This window comes from Heloderma suspectum, chromosome 5 (assembly GCF_057233095.1).
Source record: "Heloderma suspectum isolate Gila_16-S chromosome 5, 16-S_ref, whole genome shotgun sequence".
NCBI classification, from domain to species: Eukaryota; Metazoa; Chordata; class Lepidosauria; order Squamata; family Helodermatidae; genus Heloderma; species Heloderma suspectum.
This window is the reverse complement of record NC_139462.1, coordinates 150,394,502-150,410,465: the sequence shown is the minus strand read 5'-3', so window position 1 is coordinate 150,410,465 and position 15,964 is coordinate 150,394,502. Positions and strand designations below refer to the sequence as shown.

At 42.0% G+C, this 15,964-nt stretch overlaps 1 protein-coding gene across 2 annotated transcripts in view; it reads left to right on the top strand.

Moving 5' to 3' along the window:
• Positions 1 to 15,964, top strand: part of HECW1 (HECT, C2 and WW domain containing E3 ubiquitin protein ligase 1) — a 291,424-nt gene that overhangs the window by 37,195 nt on the left and 238,265 nt on the right. The gene's annotated exons all lie outside the window — the stretch shown is intronic.

The window sequence follows — 15,964 nt, the reverse complement described above, 5'->3', positions numbered from 1 at the left end:
TGGTTCATTTCTGACAGGGTCAAGGAGCTCTTACCAGGTTCCCTGGAACATCTTCTTGTTACCTTTCCTGGGGGAATAGGTTGTTTTCCCCGCTCCCTTTGCAGCCTTCTCCAGGATGTCTCTTACCTATTGTCAATTATCGTATTGCAGGGATGGACAACATAATGCCTGCAGGCCGCATGTGTCTCTCCTGGCCATTTTTGTGGCCCCTGCCACCACTCCTTCTGCTGTGCCGCTGAACTTGGATGGTGCAGCAGCAGCAAAAAAGCCACCATTTAGCTGTTAAACAAGGCATGTGTGGAGACTGCACACCTTGTTTTAAACCAAAATCGTACTTGCCAGAGGCTTTGCGGAGCATGGTTTTGCTTTAAGACAAGGTGCACATGTCCCCATGCTTCTTGTCTAAGAGCAAAATTGTATCTTTTCTGAGGCAACACTTGGTGGCATGGCAGCAATCCTGGGAAAGTTGCAGCCCCCTCTGGGTCCTGGGGTTGCGGGGAGGATTGTCCCCTGGACCAGCAGAAGTTGCCCACCCCTGACTTACTGTCTTGTTTTAAATACAATGCAGAACTTATCCTTTGGTAGCTTGGCACAGATTTCGCTATTGAAATCTAAGAGCACTGCCATTCCCAGCAGTAACTACTAGGGGAATGGTTGTCATTCCCTAATTTGTTTGGAAACCTATTGCCACCCCTCCTCTTGGTTTTTCCATCCTCCATGTTACTATTCTGCTACTAGTTCCCCTCCCAATTACCTTGCTGACACCAGGTACTCTGCCAGATGGTATCCTGGCTTGGGATAAGCAACAGGAATAAGCCCATATGCTGCTTCTAGGCAGTGCAAAGGAAACTACAGGTCTGTCACTCCAGTTCTTCTAAACCAGGCATGGGGAACCTCCAGCTCATGTGCCAGATATGGCCCAGAGGAGTTCCCCAGTCAGCCTTCCAGCTTCTTTCCTAGGCCCCATCCCCATCTCAGCAGGGAAAATCAGTACCTGAGGGATACAAAGCGCATATCTGCTTTAAAATATAGGCTTGGAACCCTGATGACAGTAGAACTGATGCCACATATTTTTAGATTGCTTAATATTTAAGGTTGATTAAAGAAAGGCTTTTGGGGTAACTTTAAGGCCATGTGGCAGGATAAAAATGTAAATAAAAAGTATCTAAAATAAACAGAACTGCAGGTGGCTCTAAATTAGTTGTCTAGATCCTTCAAAAACTGGGAGAAGAGGATGCAGTTGATGGCTTCTAATTGGCAAGCAGCCGCACAGTCGCTGCCTTAATTATCTGCAGCTTCCAGGAATATTAACATTTTCATTTCAGGTCTGTTTGAAAAAGAAGCTGTGTAACTAGACATGCCTTGAGTGTGAAGTTCCTTCTATCCAGCAACTTTTAATCTACTTTCTACTGAATAGCTAAGTATAGCACTACTTATTTTTCACTCCTTTCCCACATTTTGATATTGTCTGTGGCAGTTGCCTGCGCGCCAAAGCACAGACACACACTGCATAGCAGCAGTGATGCTATGAATCTAATTTCCATTGTGGATACTACAAGTATCCCCTTTTGCTCTATTTTGTCACTACAAAATTCCCGTCTTCCTAGGTTGGGAACATGGGCTGAAATATTAAACCTTGTGAAGCATACTTGAAATATACATGATATGTCAGTGGCCCTAGTCAATATCAGGGGTTACCAAGCCTATATCTACAGGGTGGCCCAGGAGCAAGACTGTAGTGAAGAAACAAGCTTAGAGTGGACCACATCTTGTTCATGTTTATTAAGTCTGTGAGTGTTTTGCTTTTGAGGACAAATATTAGGAAATCTGTGTAAACAGATGGTTGACAGTGCAATCCTGTACATGTCTAATGAGAAATAAGTCCTATTGAGTTCAGTGGGGCTTATTCCCTGGTAAATGGCTATAGGTTTGCAGCCTGAATGGTGCGTGTTGTCTCCCAGGGTATTCTGGATTTGACACATTATCACTCAACCGGAAGCACTCTGGGGAAAATGTAACCCTTTACTAAGGTACACACTGTACCAACATAGCAAAATTAACAATGGGATGGTCCTGCAGTTGTCCTCATAAGTAAGGTGACTAATAGAGGCTGGAATCGTAATGCATATGAGCTCTAGGGATTGGGGCCCTATTGGATGGAGATGGTGACTTGATCTCCACAGCGGGCATTGAATGTCCACATATTATTCCTCCTCCTGACCCTTTCTTGGTGTGCATTCGTTCTTTCCTTCATCTTTCTTGCCACACTTTCGGTGCCTTTATCATCCTGTTCTTCTTTTCCTTTCTTGCTTGACTCACAGCTCCATGTTTTTCAAATCATCCATCCTTCCATTTTTACTACTGTTCATTCACATTTTAATTCATGCCATCTTTTAGAGCCACCCCCCCCCACCCTGGTTTCTCCTATCCTTAAATCAAGAAAAGGAGCCTTGATTAAAAGGCAAAGGAACCTGCTGTGAATACCATTACTAAACAATTGTTCTTGTTGAAGAAAATGAGGTGAAGTTCTCTGGCTTGTTTGAGTGGAACCAACAATGGCTTCTTTGCTGAAAAAGCAAGGAGGGATTCCCTTGTCTGTTTTATAGATTCATTTGCTCCTAGTACTCTCTGACAGAAGTCAAGAGAACAATGTAAAATGTAGAGATCTATTATGTCTAATTTCACTTCTCTTTTTTCTCTAAACACTGAAATTAAGATTTAAGGAAACAAACTTTACAAAATGAAAAAAGAAATAAAAAAACGAAAGGAAAAATGTTGCAATAGTTTAGACTAATGTAGCTTTAATTTCTCACAATATGTCAGTGACTGCCTTGGGAGCAAAATTGAACAGGGACTGCAAATACAACCATTTACTTTCCCCAGAGTCAGATTTTAATTATCTTATTCATTTGTATTTGTGCAATCAAAGGTTCCAATTTGTGTGCCTCACCAGCCATACTAACAAGCACATCAGCATAAGATGGCAAAAAAGCTACAGCATTTTCAAGTACTGCAGACTGTAGTAAATTGAAAAGACTCAGGCACAACATTTACATGTATTAATGGAAGCAAGTGTAAGGATGAAGCCATCTGGATGTAAGGAGTTAGTGACTGTTCTCTAGCTTAGGGGGAGAGGTTTGTGTTTTGCTTGAATGAGCATTGCTAAAATAGCAATTACTATATTGTAAAGCTTTTGCTATCCAAGTTCAAAGCCAAAGGAGTGGTATCAGCAAACCAAGATATAGATCTTGGGCTTTTAAATGAACATGCTCCATGTATTTGTCCGGGAGATCTTTGAGGAGAGGCTTAGTCCAGTGTGTTGGGGTGGGGTGGATCTAGTCAATCACAGCAGAACTGGCAGAGTGCTGCAAGTAGTAAGTAAATTAAAGATTCCGGTGAACTTGAAGCATTCACCCTCAGAATAAGCTGTCCATGAGTGGGCAATTCTGAGTCATGTCCCTGTTGCATCAGTCGCTCTTGCAGAGTCAGTGTGGTAGTCTTGAGTAGGGATGGGAAGACCTGGATTCAGATCCCCAATTATCCATGAAACGTACTGGTTGACCTAGGGCCATCCTCTGTCTGCCTGCCTGCCTGCCTAATCTTATCTTGCAGGGTTGTTGTGAGGGTAAAAATGTAATAAAATAACTCAGACATGGTTTGCTCATCCAATCACTCTAGGTGCATATCTGATCTCTGGGGAGGTTGCCCATTGCATCTTTGCATTAATTTTGCACTTGTCACTGCTCTAGGCTTGCCTCCTTCCATCCAGGAGTTCTAAACCATATCTTGAACATTTAAATACATAATATATTGCCAAGGATCAGCAACAATGCTCTAGTTCCATGTCCAGATTAATTCAGATGAAAACAACAATGAAGCTGAGGATTTAAAATACTCTATACCACGCTTGGGTACTCTTATATTTCTTATGTTGTGATCAGTTTGTTTTAAACATTGCCTTTTAAACAATCAAAGGTTTATGAGCATAAAGTGCCCACCCATAGAAGAGACTGCCCACTGCAGCAGTATATAAGTTAGCACGCTGGACTTCTTCCAGCGAGGAGGAATATCCAGAATAGTTACTCAGGGATAAAAATACAGAGGCAGGTTCCTCTGAGGGCAGGTGACTTCCTTCTTCACATTCAGAAATTCAGTCTTTTTTAGTTGTAAGAATGCACTGTGTCCATAGTTTTAATTTACAAGGGAAGATATCCAAAAGGTTGTGTTTTTTTGCAGGGGCTGGGGGAACAGCCTTAGCCCTCATAGTACGGCTAAAAATGTTGCTGCTTTGCTTGTATAATACCAAGGAATGTACTTTTATAGCCCAGAGCTTTCAACACAAACTGATCTCTCTGCTTAAAAGCTCTACTGAGGAAAATGTGCACCTGAATTATCAAAAGAACAGATCCTTGTTGTTGTTCAGTCATTCAGTTGTGTCCGACTCTTCGTGACCCCATGGACCATAGCACGCCAGGCCTTCCTGTCCTGCGCTCTCTCCCGGAGCGTGCTCAAGTTCATATTCATTGCATCAGTGATGCTATCTAGCCATCTCATCCTCTGCCGTCCCCTTCTCCTTTTGCCTTCAGTCTTTCCCAGCATCAGGGTCTTTTCCAGAGAGTTTTCTCTTCGCATTAGGTGGCCAAAATATTTGAGCTTCAGCTTCAGTATCTGTCCTTCCAATGAGCAGTCAGGGTTGATTTCCTTTAGGATGGACTGATTTGACCTCCTTGCAGTCCAGGGGACTCGTAAGAGTCTTCTCCAGCACCACAGTTCGAAAGCATCAATTCTTCGGCGCTCAGCCTTCCTTATAGTCCAGCTGTCACAGCCATACATTACTACTGGGAAAACCATAGCTTTGATTAGACGGACCTTTGTGGGCAAGGTGATGTCTCTGCTTCTTACTATGCTGTCTAGGTTTGCCATAGCTTTCCTCCCAAGGAGCAAGCGTCTTTTAATTTCATGGCTACAGTCACCGTCTGCGGTGATCTTGGAGCCCAAGAAAGAAATTTACTCCTTTTATTGCCTTCAGGAAGACCATTGAAAATGGTATTGTAAAAAAAAAGAGTGGAATGAATTACAATTAAAATCTTGAAAACATTTTTTTCCATTGAGGGCTTGCATGAATTTCAGACACATTTGTTAGAAGTGGTGGTGGTGCCTTCAACACTTCTCTCCTTTCTTATCTTATGCCCTTGATATGACCATATGTTTTCTAAGAGGCTATAACCTTTACTTTTAAGTAGTATGTCTGCTAATATGGTTGGCGACAAGGAGATTAATTATACCATAATAATACTAGAAGGAAAACCATAGATAGTACTGAGAAAAAAATAGTTTAACATATTACTGCCATATGTAGAATTGAGTTTGGGCAGTTGATAGACTAAACGTATACTTTGTACACAGCAAGTGGGAATTCAACCCAAAATCTACCAGCAAGTATTCAAACAATGCTGAAGAACCAAGAAGAAGGCTCTAGGAAGGCAGGTGAGATGGAGATGGTGACTTGATCTCCACAGTGGGCATTGAATGTCCACATATTATTCCTCCTCCTGACCATGACCCTTTCTTGGTGTGCATTCGTTCTTTCCTTCATCTTTCTTTCCACACTTTTGGTGCCTTTATCATCTTGTTCTTCTTTTCCTTTCTTGCTTGACTCACAGCTCCATGTTTTTCAAATCATTCATCCTTCCATTTTTACTACTGTTCATTCACATTTTAATTCATGCCATATTTTAGAGCCACCACCCCCACCCTGGTTTCTCCTATCCTTCCATTCTTCACTCTTCTTTTTCAGGTGTCTGCATATCGTGTCTGTATATATGAATATGTGTGTGGGCATATTGGGATCAACCCTCTAAAAGAAAAAAAAGTATGTGTTGTTGAGAACAACAAGTATGCATTGTCTGCTGTATGAAACATGGATACAATAGCACCTGCCGTACAGTAGGATAATGGTCTACAATATTAGGTGAATTTCTTTAAAAAAAAAAACAAGGGAAGTTAATGGAATATAGTAGTATCAGATCAGACACTGGCTGTTAATTAACAGGGTTGGAAAAGGCCAACTCTTTCTGGAGCAGTAGTCTGCTTGAATATCTGAGAATACACTTCTTATGACATATTCAACCAGGAAACTGTTGAAGGAGAGGATAATAAGCTAGATGATCTGGCCTTACTGATTTAGAGAGCAATCCTATGGCCACTAGACACTGTCTAGAGCGCCATAGGATATGCTCTTTACCGGGAACTGACCTCGGAGCCTGTGCTGTGAGGTCAGTTCCCAGAAAACTGACCTGCCCCCACATCCCCACTGCCTAGGAGGCAGCATGGAGAAACCTCGTCCACGCTCAGAAGACGAGTGTGGAGCGACTGAAAAGGGGCGGGGCTGGGGGCGTTCTAGGGCGGGGAGAGCGGAGCTGCATGTATGACACATCCTATGCCTCCTCTCCCAGTCAGCCCCCCATGGCTAGACAACCGAAAATGGCTGTATAACAGAAAATAGCAAGGCAGGAGAGGCGCAGAGGAAATTATTCTCCCCCTCCCCAGTGCCTCTCCTGCCTTGCTTTGGATAGGTGGTTGCCTCCGAGTTCGGAGGCGGCTGTCTATCTTGATAGGATTGTGCCCTTAAGTTCTTAAAACTTTCTTGTCATGATGCTTGGATCAGACCCCACCTTTGGGGGATGAGGTTGCAGATTCTGAAGAAGGTGCAGAGCAGGGAGGGATTCACCCTCAGTGTAGGAAACCCCACTTTCTCCCAACGTACTGGAGCATGAGGTCATCCTAGAGCTCATTTACCAACACCTCCCTGGTCTGAAGAGGTCACGTTGCCATCACCTTTGTATTCCATGGACTCCAGTACTGTCGGAGCTAGTGTTTACAAAACTGGACAAGGCCCCTTTAAATGAAGGAGGCTTTTCCTTATGAGGCCAGAGCTAGCCACTTAGACTGAGCTGCAGCCTATTTAAAGCCTTTGTGAACTCCAGATTGCTGCTGAAGCAACATCTGAACTTTGCTTGTGCATTAGCATCCAGCCTGACCAGCCCTGAAGTCGGCTTTGAGCTGTCCAAGGTCCTGAACATGCCTGAGCTGATGCATGAACTCCCACTGAACCCCCACTTGGGCTTGAATCCCAACCTGGCTGTGCTCATTGTCTGGAACAGGATATCTTGTCAGCAGCACTCTTACTCTGTGGGGCAGCTGTGCAAACACTTTTTAAGAGAGCTTTTCCCCACCTTGGCAGCTTTACTCACGCAGGATGTTCTTAGCCCTTGTACCCCAGCAACACTTCTGCTCTCTTCTGCCTCTTCTCCCCACTTTCCAGGACTCACACTTTCAACCAAAAGCTCAGGAAGTTGTTACATGATGGGCATATTGTTGCTGATTGTTCTGCATATTTATGTATGTGAATTTATCTAGTTTTTTTCTTTGTCTTTGGTCATTTAGATTAATCAAAAGATATTTGGAATAAGTCTTCTCTGTCAGTATTTGGAAGGAATTGAGCCTATAGGAAAAGTTAATGTCAAAGAGGAATACATTAATGATGGTGACGATGCATTATTTAATATGCTGACCTACTTCTTAGAAGGGGACTATATCATTTTAAGGATATTGTCAGACAATTAGTTTAGCATCATTGCAGGCAGATAGTGGTAAGGTAAAAACACGAGAAGCTCTACTGGAACAGGTTAAATCCATCTTCTGCAATATCATGTAATAAATTTATTGACCCCAAATATCTCCACACACCCCATCATGTAATATGCTTTAAAAATTATAAGGAAACATAGAGTACTTAGAGAAACAGAGTCCCAATTAGTGGAGAGTTTCAGATGATGCATAGACAGTGAGTTCCTTGCTACTTGGTTCTTCGGCTTTTCTGTATCTCCCCACATATTGATATCTAAGGAACTCAGGGCATGGAGTAGGATGTTCATACTTATCATGAGGAAACCCTAAGATAATCTATACCAGCCTTCTCCAACCTGGTACTTCCCAGATGTGATTGGAGTTGTAGTCCAATACCTCCAGCCAGCATGGCCATTGGATTTGGTGAAAACGATATGGAAGCGATAATACGTAAGAGCTTATTGTATGAATATTTGAGATTGCTTGGAGAGTGCCAGCCACCACCAGGAATGTCTAATGCTGGTATAGACCCTTGTGCAGCTCTGGTAATCCATGTGGAAAGCAACTCTTGAAGATTGTGGCTTGTCTGCAACTGCTGTGGAGAATCATTTAGAGTGGCCTCTTCTCAACGCCAGCTCTCATTGAAGTGTCCTTTAGCAGTTCAAAATTGCAAATGCTCTCAAGAGAAATTGATTGTTTACTGTAATTCTTGTCTGTACTTGAAACATGCTTCTTAAATATCTTTTAATATTATTGGGGGTGGAGATAAAGAGAAAGAATACAAGTAGCTTAATAAATAGGCTCTTAGGGCGCAATCCTATGGCCTCTAGACAGTGGCTGGACAGCTGTAGGATTATTCGGTTCCCAGAAAACAGCCTCCCCGCCGCCTTGTAGGTGGCATGGATCATCCCGGGCTGTGCGCTCATAACAGCAGTGCAGAGCGAGAGGAAAGGGAGTGTTCCTGGGAGTGGGGAGGGGCAGGGACCTCAAAAGGGCCGGTATGACGCTTCCTAGGTATCGTCCATCCAGACCCCCCTCCCTGGCTCTGAAGTGCTGCGGCTGGACAGCCAAAATCAGCCATCAAGCCACAAATGCAGGGTGGCCAGAATGGGGAGAAGATCCCCTCCGTGCTCTGCCCACTCTGCATTGGATAGGCAGTCGCCTCCATGTTTGGAGGCGGCTGCCTGTCCCCATAGGATCGCTCCCTTAGTTTGTCTTTGCCAAAAGGGCTCCTTTTGACGTCTGTATGCCAGATAAAACTTCGTGAGAAGCCTTTTGCTTATGGCTAGTCATAATGAATTCATGAGTAATTAAAATTGCAGCTGGTTTTGAAAAACTAGAACCTTTTACTCTTGGAAACAAAGCTGATGTTTTGCCCACTGCAAAAGTGAAATGCGTGATGATTTTAACAGTCATGGTTTTCTACTGTAGTTTTCTAGTTTCTCATTAACATTTGGCTTATTTCAACAGTGAATACAGAGTATATCCCAATAACCCAACCAGAGAGGCCAAGTGTAGCCTTATTTGGATGCATCTCCCAGTATAGGAGTTCCAGTATTTATACTTAGCAAGGACAGACATTAAGTAGAGAACAGAGACTGGGAGGCTGACTCTCTTGGGGCATCTGGGTGAGTTCACTGTGAACCAGGATTTAAAATGAAGACGTACTAATCTTTCAGTACTTTGCTGTAGCCACCAAATTTATATGCACCATTATGATAAAGATGCAATTATAAATTTGGTGTCACAGGGGTGGGATTTGCTTTGATTCACATTCCTTCACTTTTTCAATAAGAACATCTGAATTGGTCTCAAGTACTTTGTTGCCTAAAAGTGTAGTTGACTACATTTGATGTCCATTTCTGCTGGGGGCTGTAATCCTAAATGTAGGATCAAGTTGCTAGATATATAGGGCAGGCTTGATGCTTCCAACTCCAGGTGCCCTCCCCTCATCTAACATCGGGATTTTTTTTCATTTGAGTTTATATTATTACTACTATTCAGAGTGGCGGGGGGAGCCACATGCAGCCCCTGCCAGGCCCCAGTATGGATTCTGCCACCACTGCCCATCATGCCGCCAAATTTGGCAGCAAAACAAATTACAGTGAAATTTGCACCTTTTAGTGCAATAGAGCACTAAAAGGTTGAAATTTAGCTAGAGACCGAGCTAAATTTAAGTCTTTTAGTGCTATGGAGCACTCTGGAGTGCTACAGAGTCATCTGTTGCCACATTTCAGCAGCAAACTGATGATTATTTCCCCAGTACTCCACGGACTGCATGGCACTTTGCAGAGTGTGGCCCGTGGGTGGGGTTCAGGGCAGCAAACATAGTCCCTGGAGCTCCTGAAGTTTCCCGCCCCTGATTTAGTGGCTCTGGTTGCTTTTCTACCAAAACAAAAATAGTAATCAAGTAAATTCACATAAAAATAGATAAAATCACAATAAAACAACAAAAGATTTTTTTTAAAAAAATTGAACTTGGCAAATAGCAGCAGCTATAAAAATACTAAACGATGAGAGGAAAGTACAGGGAAAAGGTAGGTTTTCATCTGTTGGCAAAAGGAAAGTAATGATGCTTCTTAGTAGGTCTCCCTTTGCAGGGCATTGCATAAAGTGGGCACAACCACAGAAAAAGCCCTGTTCCCTGTCCCCATTAATCTCTCTTTAAAGAAGGAAGGTACTTAGAGCAAAGCAGCATCATGACACCGGAAGGATAATGTATGTTGTATGACAGGGGGTCAGGAAGAAGGTGATTTGGGATCTACTGGTAGATGTCGCCGTGATTAGTAGTAGATTGGCAAGAATTTTTGACTTCCAGTTTAACGATAGCAAAACCAAAAGGCTTTTTTCCCCTTCTTTTCTTTCTATTTGGCCACTGAAACATTCGCAGGGAAAACTAGGAGTGTATTTTTGTGCGATAGGATTGTGAACTCATTTCTTGAGCTGAAAACAAACCCTGTTCCTTAATTTTAAGTGTATATCTGTCCCCAGCTACTGTTTTGCTCCTGGCTCTTTTTGGTGGATCTTGGAGTTTTTGTGGGAAAAAAAAATCCCACAAACTTTAAATCTGCCTCCCCCTGGTGTAAAATGTGTATGATTTTATGTTAAAAGGGATGCACAGGTCAGTATTTAGATACTAATTCCTTGGTAATTAGAAAAAAATCTGAGTAAGTTATCTTTAGAAGGTGTTAGAAGACAAGCAGGATTTGTACCACCACAACACAAATGAGGATGTGATCTCCCTAGTATAATGATGAGGTAACACATTTTAAAAATGCAATGTTGCAACTTTTCATTCCAAAAAGCAGAAGGCACTAGAGCTTTCAGCAAGAACAGATGCTGTAGGAATATGAATGTGAATGGAAGTGAAAGGTTGGTGCATAAATGAAATCTCATCAGAGCCCACCCATCTGGACACTCACTACCATTTGGAGAAACAAATTCATATTCTCTAAGAAGGAGGTGAGTAAATATGAATATCTGTTACAAAGACACACATCATTTTAACAAGACACTAACCAAGGAAGTACAGTGGGTGTCAGGCTTTCTACCTTCAGGGGAAACCCACCTCAACTCATCTGCTGCAGAACCCCCGCCACACTGTTTCCCCACATGAACTAGTAGTGTGGCTTAGAACACACCCATCACTCTCCTGTTGCTACACTTTGTAAGGGAAAACTAGTACTGATAGATAACCTATCTTTTAGAGAAGCTTGTTCTCCATGCTGGTCTTCTCAAGGAACCCAGGTGAGCTTTTAAGAAACCCTAGCATTCCCTAGAACACAGTTTGAAAATCACCAGTCTGGACAGTTAAATCTTGCTGGCTGTAATGTTGTCACCCTTTCTGACTAGTAAGAGTATTTTCAATTAATCTTTATGCCCAAACTTTTTTCAACAGCAGACAATTCCAAATATAGTTCTGAATCAAATTTTGTACATTAAATTGGCATATGAATTTCAATTTGGTTTTAAACAATGAAATATGGAACTTTGATTTCCAATGCCATTTGACATTAAAATGCATGTATATATTTTCAGTTTTATATCGTTGGTCATGACGTCTTGGCCATGATTACATGCTGATCATAAATATCATACATTTTATCATAAATAAGATTACTAGAAGTACAGTGTGTTCTGGATCAAAGAATCCCATATCTTCCCATTCTGCCTCTCCCATGAAACCAGGCTGGCAGATTTATTTATTTATTTACAGCATTCTTTACCCTGCTCTCCAGCCACAAAAGGTTCCCAAAGTGGCTTACAGAGATTAATATTAAGAAATTCCTTTCCCTCAACTTACACTCTAAAAGACATGATACAAAAGGAAAAGGGATTGGGAGGGAGGAGGAAAAAAGCAAAACTCAGGCACCAGTTCTTAGTTTCATAGTTCTTATAGGCGTTCTTTCTGGCTTGGAGGGATGAAGCAATCTCCCTGCAGCTGCTCCCTCTCTGGCTGATGTATGGGGGCAGGTTGGTCTCCCCCATACCGTGATGTTCTTCCTGGTAGGCAGGGAGTGCAGCCTCCCAGTGGTCCTTGGTTCCCTAGTTGATGGATGAGTTCTCCTATGTTCAAAAACACGTAATCTGAACATCTGCATAATGGCTGTATCAAGCTATGGCACTTGCCTCCCTTGTTGAATTTTCCTGGCAGGGGGCATTGGGAGAAGGGAATGTTGACATATATGCTGCTTCTGAACTATCTTGTATCTCCTGATACCCCCCACTTTGAAGCAGATGTTTTCAGGGACTGTGCTCCCCCTTACATCCTTCTGCAGCCTCACTGAAGCATATCTATGAGCATCCTCTTTTGCATTGGGGAAATTCCTACTAGATCATAGTGAACTGATCTCAAGTCCTACTTTGTAGAGGAGTTAATGTAGTGGAGGGGTGGGGAATCTTTTTTGGCCCGAGGGATGGATTCCATTTTGGAGAAGCTCTCGGGATTGCATTCTAGTGGTGGATGGGGCCAAAAAATCCACCACCCCCAATTCCATGTTAACCAATTCATAGTAGGAAGCAGGTCTACTCACAGGTAAGAAGGAAAATTCTCTTCATCTCTGATCAGCTGCTGATGGGAGATAAGAGCTTTTTCCTCCATTGCAGAGTGGGCTGGGCCAGGGGAAAAAGCTGCCAAGCCAGATGGGGAACCCCTGTGGACCTAATCAGGCCCACTGGCTGGAGGTTCCCCATCTGTGGTGTAGTGGTTAATCAGTCCAGTTACCAAAGATAAGCATATTGATGAAGTTAAAAAGAAACACTGAAAATGCTTGTGATGATCTATTTCACACTTTCCTCCTTTACCGAAAAGAGCAAAAATGGAGAATTAGTCTCTGTAGCTAGAGCTGATTTCATGTTTTTAGTTGTTAATTTGTACAAGGTGCTCTGCCATCTTTGATTACAAAAGCAAACCATCACCATCAGGTACTGTATAAAGAGAAAAGGAATTAAGAAAATCTATTCTGAAGTGCGACTATTTGTAAGTGTGCTCTTTTTCTCATTTACACCAAGTCCACTTACATCAGCAACCACGGACTATGGTTTCTCTGTTGCCGAGAGGATTTGTTTGATTCTCCTGATTCACATGTAACACATAGTTTAGCGCTATGTGAGTGAGCTTGAACAAGCCCCAGTGAAGGCTTGGGCTCACATGCTCTGCCTCCCCACTCTTCATCCCTTGTGGCTGTGAGAAGGTCTTCAACAGTGTTTAGTTTCACTTTCTTTGCATCCTGCCTTGTCATTACGTAGAAACCAGAGATCATGGTTTAAAACAAACAGTGGTTAATTAAAACAAACCAACTTTACAAGCCATTATTTGAAGTTCACTTGTTTAGGAACTGACCAGTTTTTGATTTAAACCACAATGTCTGTTTTTTTTTTTTAATAATGGCAAGCCAGGATTTGTGGAAAGTCACACTAACCTCTGCTGAAGCCCTCCTCAACCTGAGGCTTTGCTCAGGTTTGTTCAAGAGCAGGAATGTAGAACCAAACCATGGTTTAGTGCTATGTGCTAGCCAGCTCAGTGTATGTGAGATTGAAATGAAACTAAAGTAAAAACAACAACAAAAACCTTCCTCCTTTTCATAAAATGGTGTTAATGTGATATATATTGCACTTTGTTTTCTGTGGAATTTCATTAGAAAAATTGCTGTTTCTTCTATTTCTTCCTGCTTGTAGGACCTAGGGATTTAGGAGTAAGAAACTAGCATGAAATACTGTTCTTTTAAACACAGATGTCTCCAGATATAGGGACTTATTTGGGATGCAGTCTCATACACATTTACATGGAGTAAGCCCCACTGAATTCAGTTCCTCCCAGGTTCAGTTCCTGACATTACTATTTAAAGGAGCTCCAAGTAGGGCTGAAAGACTTCAGACTAACAGCATAATTCTTCTATGCATGTCTACTCAATGGGACTTACTCTCAGGTAAGTGTGTACAGGATTGCGGCCAATGAATTTGAAGAGCTGCTGCTAGAGGAGATAGTACTGGGTTAAATGGCCCATATTTGGCTGATAATAGCTCATTTCAGCTGTATTGAAGGTGAACATCTTATTGAGAAATCCAGACTTTTTAAATGGCTATTCCCTTCTTTGTGTTGGATTTTATCACCACATTATTTGGCTTGAACGTGTGTGTTTGTGTGCGTGTGTGGGGGTAACAACACACACTAATTACCAAGTCTTTGTTTGCCCTTCACAACTGCAGTAATTAAATGTCTATGATAGCTATTTAATCATTTGTAATAAAGATGTAAAAGCTTCCCCACTTCCCCATATTTTTGATATATAATGGATAAAAGGGCCAGCTTTATTTAGATCCACAATGTTAATTCTGCTATTAAACATTTACCCTGCCAACAATACTGTTTTGAGCTATGGGAAAAGCTATATATAAATGTAGTAAATAAAGAGATACTGTCCAGAAGTGAGACATACAGATCCTGAAGGAAGAGAGGTCTCCTCCCTCCTCAGTATCTGTCTCCAATTCTGTGATAATCTAGTGCAATCTTTCCCAACCTGGTGGCATCCAGATGTGTTGGACTAAAAACCCCATCATCCCCAGCCAGTATGAATGGCACCAAATTGAGGAGTTCTGCTCTAGTGCTAGTGAAATGGAAATGATGAGGTATGACAGAATGTCACTTTTATATGATATATTAGCAAATGCTGTTATAATGGGTGGCACTGTGTGTAAAAAATTAAGCATAATATAAAGTAGTGGGGGAAATGAGTATGCACAACATCAGCAACAATACCTCTTTCATACTATTTTCACAAATCTTAAAATATATTGCCTTTCTCAGCAGAAGTGTCCTTTGATATCTTTAAAAATGATGCATATGCTTTCATGTGATAGATCCATTTTGACAGATGCATCTGAAGCCCCCTTCACACATGGCTACTGTGGCATGGAGGCCACTTCACAGCAGCGTGATCTCGTGTCTCTGCATGTGAATGACACAACCATGTAGATAGGATCAACCTTGCAGGTCTTTCCAACTCATTTGGCACCTTCCCTTCTGGCTGGGTGCTGATAGAGTTGAAAGAACCAACATGATTAGTCCCACTCCCACCTCTGCAGTTGTGTCATTTGCCTGTAACCCATCCTAGAAGCAAATTGCTGTGAAGTGGTTCCCATACCACTATTGCAACATATGATGGAGGGCCTCAATCTTTTTGTCTTGCTTACAATGTGCTAACACAGCTACTGTTCTGGGGAGGGATAAGCTGGTGCAAAATACAAATCCGGTGTATTTACCCAATAGATACAGAATAGATCTCACAACAGATCCCCAATAGATATATATTATGTATTAATCAATGTGTTTATTGTACTAGTACATTTCTGGTTAAGGGTGACTTATTTTACTCTAACTTAAAATAATTCAGCGTACAAAAAGAATTGGGTTTTTAGCTGTCAGTTCTGGTAGATGTCTCAAGCACACACAAATGTCTATTGATCAAAATGTACAGAATGGCCAAGAGAAGAGACATACAAATATGTTTGCAGTTGTGACTAGAAACAATGCTCATGAATAGTTGACCTGAGGATAGTTAATTGGTGTAATTTTAACTACAGCTGTTAATTGATTATGTAAATCATTTGATCATAGATTCAAATGTGGAATTTTAATTGGATTATAACTTGGAGGAGGCTGCAAACCTGAAGCTATGAAAAAATCTTGGTTCAGATAAACTGAACTGGTGGGGCACATTAGAAGACATGCAGGCCGGTCATGTGAGTGGTTCCAGATGGACAGCTCCTAGGACTACTAGTCAAAAGACATTATTATGCTGCTATTCCATCTTTCCCCCCTTAATGGATTTTTGTG